At 34.6% G+C, this 8,582-nt stretch overlaps 1 long non-coding RNA gene across 1 annotated transcript; it reads left to right on the top strand.

Moving 5' to 3' along the window:
• The first annotated feature begins 5,619 nt into the window (after positions 1-5,619).
• Positions 5,620-8,175, top strand: LOC130014237 (uncharacterized). Its single transcript, XR_008789193.1, has 3 exons — positions 5,620-5,720; positions 7,377-7,464; positions 8,080-8,175. It is a non-coding gene; the product is annotated as an uncharacterized LOC130014237 (long non-coding RNA).
• Positions 8,176-8,582: the final 407 nt, after the last annotated feature.

The raw sequence follows: 8,582 nt of genomic DNA, 5'->3' as shown, positions 1-8,582 counted from the left end.
GCTAACGGGAAGGGTGATAAAAGTGGGGGGTACTGCTTACTCATTACTGAAGATTGACATACATGACAGAAATAATCAGTGTGAAATAAAGAAAGTTGACATTGGATTTGTGGGAAATAAACTATTGAAATCACTTGTGTCTGACAAAAAAGTAAACGAACATCAGTTCTAGACATAAACGCTCAGGCAAGGGCTTCAGTTATCAAAATGATTTCTAAAATCCACGAAAAATGTACCAATATACACTTGTGAGGTGAATGAAATGTTTAGATCCTAGGCAAATCCTAGGCATTTCTGTATAGAGAAATTGGAAAGAATACTTGGCATTCTTGTTGATCATAAAAAGATCAATGAGTTAGAATGGGACACAATTAAACATGAATTTTCTACATTTTTGACCCAAGACTTATCAGGATATTCTTCTTTGTTTAAAGATTTCAATTATAAAGAACAACGAGTTCATGATCTTTTTTATAATTGCTTCTCATCAAAACAACCATATAGTAACATTTGGTCTGTCATTCAGTTACTTTTAATCTTGTCACATGGACAAGCATCTGTTGAACGTGGATTTTCTGTAAATAAAGAGGTCTATAAAGATCGGACGAAAAATCTTTTATTGCGCAAAGACAAGTCATATTCAGTCTGTTGGGGGAGCTTTAAATGTTGACATAAATAAAAAAAACTAGTCATGTCAGTCAGTTCTGCAAGACAAAACTATATGTCATTTTTGGATAAACAGAAAAAAAACAGAAAAGGAGAAACTTCCAATGAAAAAACGATCCTTGTTAGAGGAAATTGATGAAATGAAAATTTAAAAACGCAGACTTGAAAGGGATTCATCAGCTTTATTCAAATCTGCTGATGACTTGGCCAACAAGGCAGAGTCTGTTGGTTCGGTTACTGAAATCAGACATTTAATAGCAAAATCCAACAGCCACAGAGAATCGGTAAAAGTAAAAAAATCTGAACTGGAAAAATTGGTTGAAGAAATTATTAAAAAATTAAATGAATATAAGTCAAACTAATTTAGTTAATGTACCGGACATTGTTTTGTTATCTTTTCTATTTTGGATTAATTTGTTTACAGTGAATAATTGAACTTTGTTTAAAGTACTTGATGCTTTAAGATAACATATTCTACTCAGATTGTAGATATGGGAAGCTCGAGATATTTAGATGCATAGGCCAGGTGGTTTTGCACTTTGTACCTCTTGATAAGGAATTGGCACAAGGCTAGTACACCGTAACTAGTAACTGATATATGAATAAATCAAATGAACATTGGTAGTGATACAATAATCTAACAGTTCAACACATAAGAACGTATAAACTGTACCAATGGTGGCTTCCCCACCATATATATATATAGTTTTTATTTAAAAAATATTTTATTCACGGGCAACATGTATATAGATTGTTAACTTGTATATAACAATATTACAGAGACAATAATAACCAGGAAATGGTGGATAATCGACTACTCACTTTAAATGCATTAGTTCAAAATGTTTAACTGCTATTGTAAACTGTGGGGTGAGGATCCAATATACAAAGGACTCAAAATAAAATTGTAAAAATTAGAATAAACTATATCGAAATATGGGCAGGGAACAAAAATGGTTGGTTAGTTCAATAAAATCATGAATAACACATACAATATTTTCATCATTTAATAATTGTTTGTCATATATCAATTTTATCTTCTATTTAAAATATACTTGTACATAAATTGTTATATCACCAATGTAATCAAAATTTGACAACTTTCAAAAAACTATATTGACGTCACGCTATGTACCCTTTAGTATCGGACATCTTTTGGTCGCTAGCCTAATCGAAATGTATGCGTATTATATGCAGTATAGATTATTTATTCTTGATATGTATATCCACGTAACATGTTCTGACTAGAATTATATAGACATGCACTCACACCGACATTGGATCTTGCACAAGTAACCTACACATTGGTAAGACATCTTTTTCTAAAATTTATAATATCTCATTGCTGGCTAAATCTCGGTCACTTCAGAACCTGATTGCAATGAAACTGACAGAAATATTATCATAGTAGGCAAAATGTCGGTCATTTCAGGTTACCACGGTCGAGTTATTGGCGTTAGAAGAACAGTGTAGCCTGGATAGTCATTGTTACCGTTGTTACGATAATAAAGTCTCGATCATCTATTTTAACGGTAAATTATCAACCGCAAATCGTATTTAAATCTGTTGAAAAACCCCGGCATCTGATGGTATCAAGAGTTGATTATGGTCTTGGTAAGGTAACTGATGTCTAATTATTGCCCGCCTTTCAACGAAAATAGAGTCTGTCCGTCACACCTTTTGGGCCACAATACTTCTCCTAATTCAACTAGAAGATGAGCATTTCTGCTTAGAATAATGAAATGAAATGGGGTTTAACGTCCTACTGTTCTGTTCCTAAACTGTGCTAATGAAGACGGTCCTTAGAACAAGCAGAGATAAGCAATTTTATTGGTTTATGCTTTTTGGACACGATAACTTTGCTTCTAATTAAGTAACAGTGATGAAACTTGGTGTATAGTTCCATTATATTAAAACCTTGATTCTAGTTAAGTGATAGTGGTGAAACTTTGTGTATAGTTTCATTTTATAAATACCTTGAACATTTTCTGCTTAGACTAAATAGAAACTTCAATCTGATAGGAACACAATAACTCTCCTCCTAATTAAGGTGGAATGTTTAAATTTGGCGTAGGTGTTTATTAGTGAATTCCTTGACAGTGTTCAATCATGCACATTTTCCACTAAGGGTAAACAATTTGATTGGTTGAGACTTTGGAACACGATAACTTTGGTTGTAATTAAGTGAGAGTCGTGAAACTTGGTATATAGTTTCATTCTACACTGAAAAAATAAATTGTGTTGGATCTCAACACAAGTACTTGTGTGAAAATTATTCTACACAAAACTTGTGTTGTTTTGCATTGTATTAACACAAACTTGTGTTCTTTTTAATGCATTAACACAAATCTTGTGTTTTCTTCATTATAATTAATGTGTACCGTCAACAAATATTTTTTTTTTAAATTTGAACTCCATACAAAGTCTTAATCCGGGGGCCCACATAAGAAAAGTATTTTTTACTCAGACAATATAGCCAGACAGACTTGAATGCTAATTGGTGTTCAGATGTCTGTAGTTAAAATAAAGTTGTTGATTTTTTATGGGCCCAATAAACTGGTAGATCAAAGGCCTGTTGAGCACTCATGCCCGGTGTGATTTTAACAACTGACTCCAAATGCGTTGACAAGAAAATATGTAAAACTACTATTTAATGTGATTGGTTGATAAAATCAACGTACTATAGGCTACATTTTGTCGGCGATATCATCTCGGTGGAAGCGGACATTAAATGAAGTGATTTCACACAATTAATTTGCCATTTAACAGCGTGCTGAAATGATTTTAGAGCAGTGATATGTTTGACAAATGTAAGCTAATGGTCACAAAGAATACAAGACCGCAGGTTTGTGAATATTTATATAAAAAAAAATAATACCATGTATGTAATTTAGCATCGATATTGTTTCTGTGTATAATATTAGTATTTCGTTTCCTTAAAAAAAACTCCAACAATTTAAACCGAAATTTCATGTTTATGATGGCGGGGTCAGGAAAAAAATTTCGGCATGTTATTATCAAATCTGTTCAATTTTTCTGAAATCGTGCTTAATTAACATTAGTTGTTCGGCGCTACGATGTTGTTCAAATACTTATATTACAGAATCACACTATGATTAAACCAGAAACGGCTCGACTTGAACCAGCAGGTAAAAATCTGTTTTGAAATTATATCTTGGGAGGTTGGAAGTTGGGAGACCCGATTGGCGGCCATTTTGATTCTTGTTTCATGATTTTTTATATTATAAAGATATAATAAAGATTTTGCCAAGAGTAGACATAAACGCGGACACAGACTAGAAAAAATCTTTTTACACTTTTGTGTTAGCTGAATTGTAATCTAATTTATGTTTAAAAAACAACATTTAAATCAAATAAGCAGATATTTTCCCCACATCCTCCGTTCAACCTGTGCGTGTGTAATATTAGGCCCCTATTTGCCCGATTCAGTCACAGTTGTTAAATAATGGAACTAGAATCAGTCTGTGGAAGTTTCTCTATAGTTTCATAATTTTTTCCAGTCAGTGATGATATGTGACTCCACCTTCCAGCAATTATTGAGAATTTACAAGGACTCCATTGGCATTGAATTGAAGAAAAACTGGTAAAAATTTCATTTAATTTTTATATTTTCTATAATTTTTTTTTACCAATGTCGTACAATGATTAGTGTATGTGAACATATAATCCCAAATAAAGTATTTATATGGCACTTACATGCAACAGAGAGAGAGAGAGAGAGAGAGAGAGAGAGAGAGAAATGTCATAAACAAGGCCTTACATGTACTTGTATTTGAAGAATCAAGTTGTCCAAGCTGTGCCTATATGCATACCGGTAATCAACTACGACGACGATTAGCCTACAACCGTTTCCACCCTTTCCCTGCACGCTGTCTCATTCTACATGTATTAAAAATTGGTATGTTGTACGTGTAATATTAATTCTGCATGAACCTACATGTAGTGGTGTTGTAGGATGGGTCCTTATCTACTTTAGCCTACAGACGCTAGGTCGTTTCGGAAAAAAAGGACAGGTAAGGTTAAATTTAATATGGATAATTCGCTTGCGGGTATGGGTATTTAGCAAAAGGAGGAAACCAAAGGACCCAGAGATTAGAGAAGGTATGCTTAAATTTAGCAAACGGAGGAAACCGAATGACTCAGCGAAAAAACTCAAGAGATTGGACAGGCGACTCTACTCCTTGAAATCGAAACCATGCCACTTAACACAATGACAGACCCTGTGATTTAATGTGCATGCATTAACTACTAGACCATTCCCCCCAGCCCCACCCCATATCGAATAAAAGTATGGCTTATTTCAAATATGATATTTACATATAAAGAAAGTAGAGAGACTTCAATCTTACTAGAAAAATACTAGATTACCTGAAATGAAATGGGGTTTAAAGACAACGTCCTACTGTTCAGCTCCGACTGGTCTAATGCAGTGTGCTAAGAGAAAATGTTTGTCTGAGCCGCGACACTATGGCCTACTCTCATACCGAATTCAAACTGTATCCCCCCCTCCCGCATGGTCTCTATCGTCATTTTGGCGTTTATACATACACATTGAGCTTTTTAAACAGAGCAATTCAAAACTTCGTTTGACGTCAATTTTTATTATGAATTAATACAATGACATTAATTGTGATATCACATAATGTCTATATCATTATCTCGTGCTTTGGGTGCCCATCCTGTCCCACATCTGACGTTAAAGGATAAAGCACACGTCCGAGAAACTTTTCTCATAAAAAGTGTTGATTTACAAAAAAATGTATGTAGCTGAGCGGGGGGGGGGGGGGGGGGTCGACCCCCCAAACCCCCCTTCTGGATCCGCCCCTGGTCTCATCTGTGGCAAAGCAAACCAACACATGAAACAAAACAAATGTAATTAAATTAACATTTTTTGACTTAATCAAAACTGTCTAGTAATACATTGCATATTTTTTTTTTCAGTTACCCACCTCGGAAGATCAAGACAGTTGGAAAGGGCTTTTGATATTGTGGAAGCGTTTTCTCACAGAGCTTGCTTATCAGACAAAGGCTATGTAAGTACCATGCATATTTGCTTTTTAAATGAGGAACTGGTTCTATACACTTGGTAGGGGGTTGGATGGCCGAATGGATAGCACGTGCGTGCTGTATCATACGGCCTGTCATTGAGTCAACTGGTGTGGTTTCGAATCCCCGGTTGTACGTGACAAGGAGTAGGGTCGCCTGTCCAATCTTGTTGGTTTTCTCCGGGACCTCCGGTTTCCTCCCACTGCTAAAGACCCCTACATGCAAGCAAATTAATGAAATATAATTAAACCATATTTTAGTCCCGAAATGACCTAGTTTGTGTCGAGTGGACGTTGAACCCCATTTTTCTCTATATATACACACTTGGTAATGCCATTTCAAATACGATCAACATGAAACTCAGCAGGCTTGTTTGGTTGATTTTCTTACAGTTTTGATATATTACTTCAAAACTATAAGATGGATGCAATGTTACACCCTTTCATAACCATTATTATAAAGCGTTCGATGCATGAGTTTGTAAAATATAATTAATATCATATTGTAATACTGTTTTCAATACTGTATTCACAATTGCCTTAGTGGAGATAATTGGTAAATCAAATGATTATTTTTTCATTATTGTCTTTTTTTCAAGACTTTTGTTCTGGCTTCTGACCCATTGAGGCATAATAATCTACCTAGGTCTGTAACTTGAAAAGGCACAATAAGTATTATGCAAAGTTGAAACTCAACGTGTGGAAAAATAAGTTGTTTATTTAAACATTCTGAACCGTAGAAAGTATATTTATTGCCAACTCAACCATATACCTTCAGTCCTTCACGTTTAAGGGGAGGTTTCGCTCCTGCTCGTCTCGACGCACGTCAGCTTTCCTTCGAAGGAGTCATTAAAGGCTCCTGCAAATTAGCTAAATCGCTCACCTAAATATTGAGATTAATAAACTACTTTCAGTTTTTGTTTATTTTTAAACTGCATATATTCAAGGTATCAGGAGCTTTTTATGGCTCCCGCACAATTTTATAAACATGAAGGACTGTACCTTTTGAATATTAAGCCCTCAAATTATTTTATAATTTTGAAAATGAAATGAGGTTTAACATCCTACTGTTTTGCTCATAAACTGGGCTAATGAAGACGGGCATACGCCATACAGTGTGCTATGAGGGAAATTTTGCCCGAGCAGCGGCACTACAGCCTACTCTTATATCGAATTCCAACTGCCAAGGGATCTTTTACGTGCACGCCAATGTGTACACGGGATCTCGGTTTTTTGTCCCATCCGAACGACTAGACAGTTGTCCTTGTCAGGTCCTCCGTCCTGTATCACTGACAAGGGGAAAACACACCGGAAAATCTAGATGAACTTTCTCAGCCAATGCAGGGATCGAACACCCGACCTCCAGGCTAGCGAGCCAGCGTCGTACCCACTTAGCCACGTGATCTTATAATTTTGAAAAAGAATGTAGTGATTGTAAAAGCTAATATGTTATCTGTTGCATTTGGCCTGTTATTTAAATATTTTATTTTTGTTTTTAATATTAAATATCCCTCTCAAACACAATTATATTTTAATTCTCTCCAGAAATTTGTGTAAAATATAGACTGTAAATTAAAACTTTCATCTTTTAACTGTTGAGTCAATTTAAGTCATCTAATACATAGTATGTTTTTTTTTTCTCAGTTAACTACATCAGAAAGATAAAGACAGTTGGAAATGGCTATTCATATTGTGGAAAATTTTCTCACAGAGCTTGATAATCAGGCAAAATGTAAGTAACATATATATTTGTATTTTTAATCAGGAAGTAGTTCTATGCACTTGCTTGGTAATCTAGTTATTCTTCTTGGGTAATGCCTAGGACTCTGCTATTTCAAGTATTTGGCATGCTTAATTTTTGCCAATCACATCCATTGATTTCCTTCAAGTTGTGATAGGCCCTATGTGTATTTTTACAGTAAATAACAGTAAAATAATGATGGACAATATTTTACTTTCAAATAGATTTCAATAGATTTTAAAGGGTCATATCCAATTTGTTGTCAATGGAAATAAAATAAGAATGGGTCCAAAAATAATTAGACATTGCCAAGTAAATAGGTGCTGCCATGATGTAGTAGGGATTCTGAATTTGCAGATAATACATGTATGAACAGGGTGAATAGTTGACCTATTATGAGACTCAATCTCAAGACTTTTTCTGACGTCTAACTCATTTGATTTGAGCATAATAATCTGCCTGGGTCTGTAACTGGACAAGACACAATAAGCGTTACGCAAAGTTGAAACCAAATAGAGGCTCAGTCTCGATGTGGCAAAATAAATTGTTTATTGAAACGTTGTGAACCATAAAAAGTATTCTTTTTGCCTACTTTTTATTTTTTAGGCTGGAACACCATTGAAAGAGTATTTGATGTATGATAACAACAAGAGAACCCAAGCATCAATTTATTATATACTTCTGGGAAAGAATGCATTTGACCCAATTTTTAAATATTTATTCTTTGTTAATAATGTTAAATTTTCTTCCAAAACACAATTAGATTTTAATTCTCTTCAGAAATGTATGTATAATATAGCAAGTAAAGTGACATATAAATCACTTAGAATTTGGTCGGAAATCATAAAGTATTTAATAGGCATTACTAGAAACCAAATGTAGATCAAATACACCCAGAATTACAAAAAACCTTGACCTACATTTGGTGACTTTCCCTTGCTTATGAAATGAAATACGGCTTAGTATCCTACTTTCTGTGTTCTTAGAGTGATTCTGCCCTACACCCTACTCATATATCAAATATTTCAACTGTCAAGGGTTCTTGAAAGGGAACCCAGGGGGGCCGAATGATTAACCCGCACACATTTGATCAGGTCTGTCATTGAGTC

Source organism: Patella vulgata, chromosome 9 (genome assembly GCF_932274485.2).
Source record: "Patella vulgata chromosome 9, xgPatVulg1.2, whole genome shotgun sequence".
Classification (NCBI taxonomy): Eukaryota; Metazoa; Mollusca; class Gastropoda; family Patellidae; genus Patella; species Patella vulgata.
This window is presented reverse-complemented; position numbering and strand designations above follow the sequence as displayed.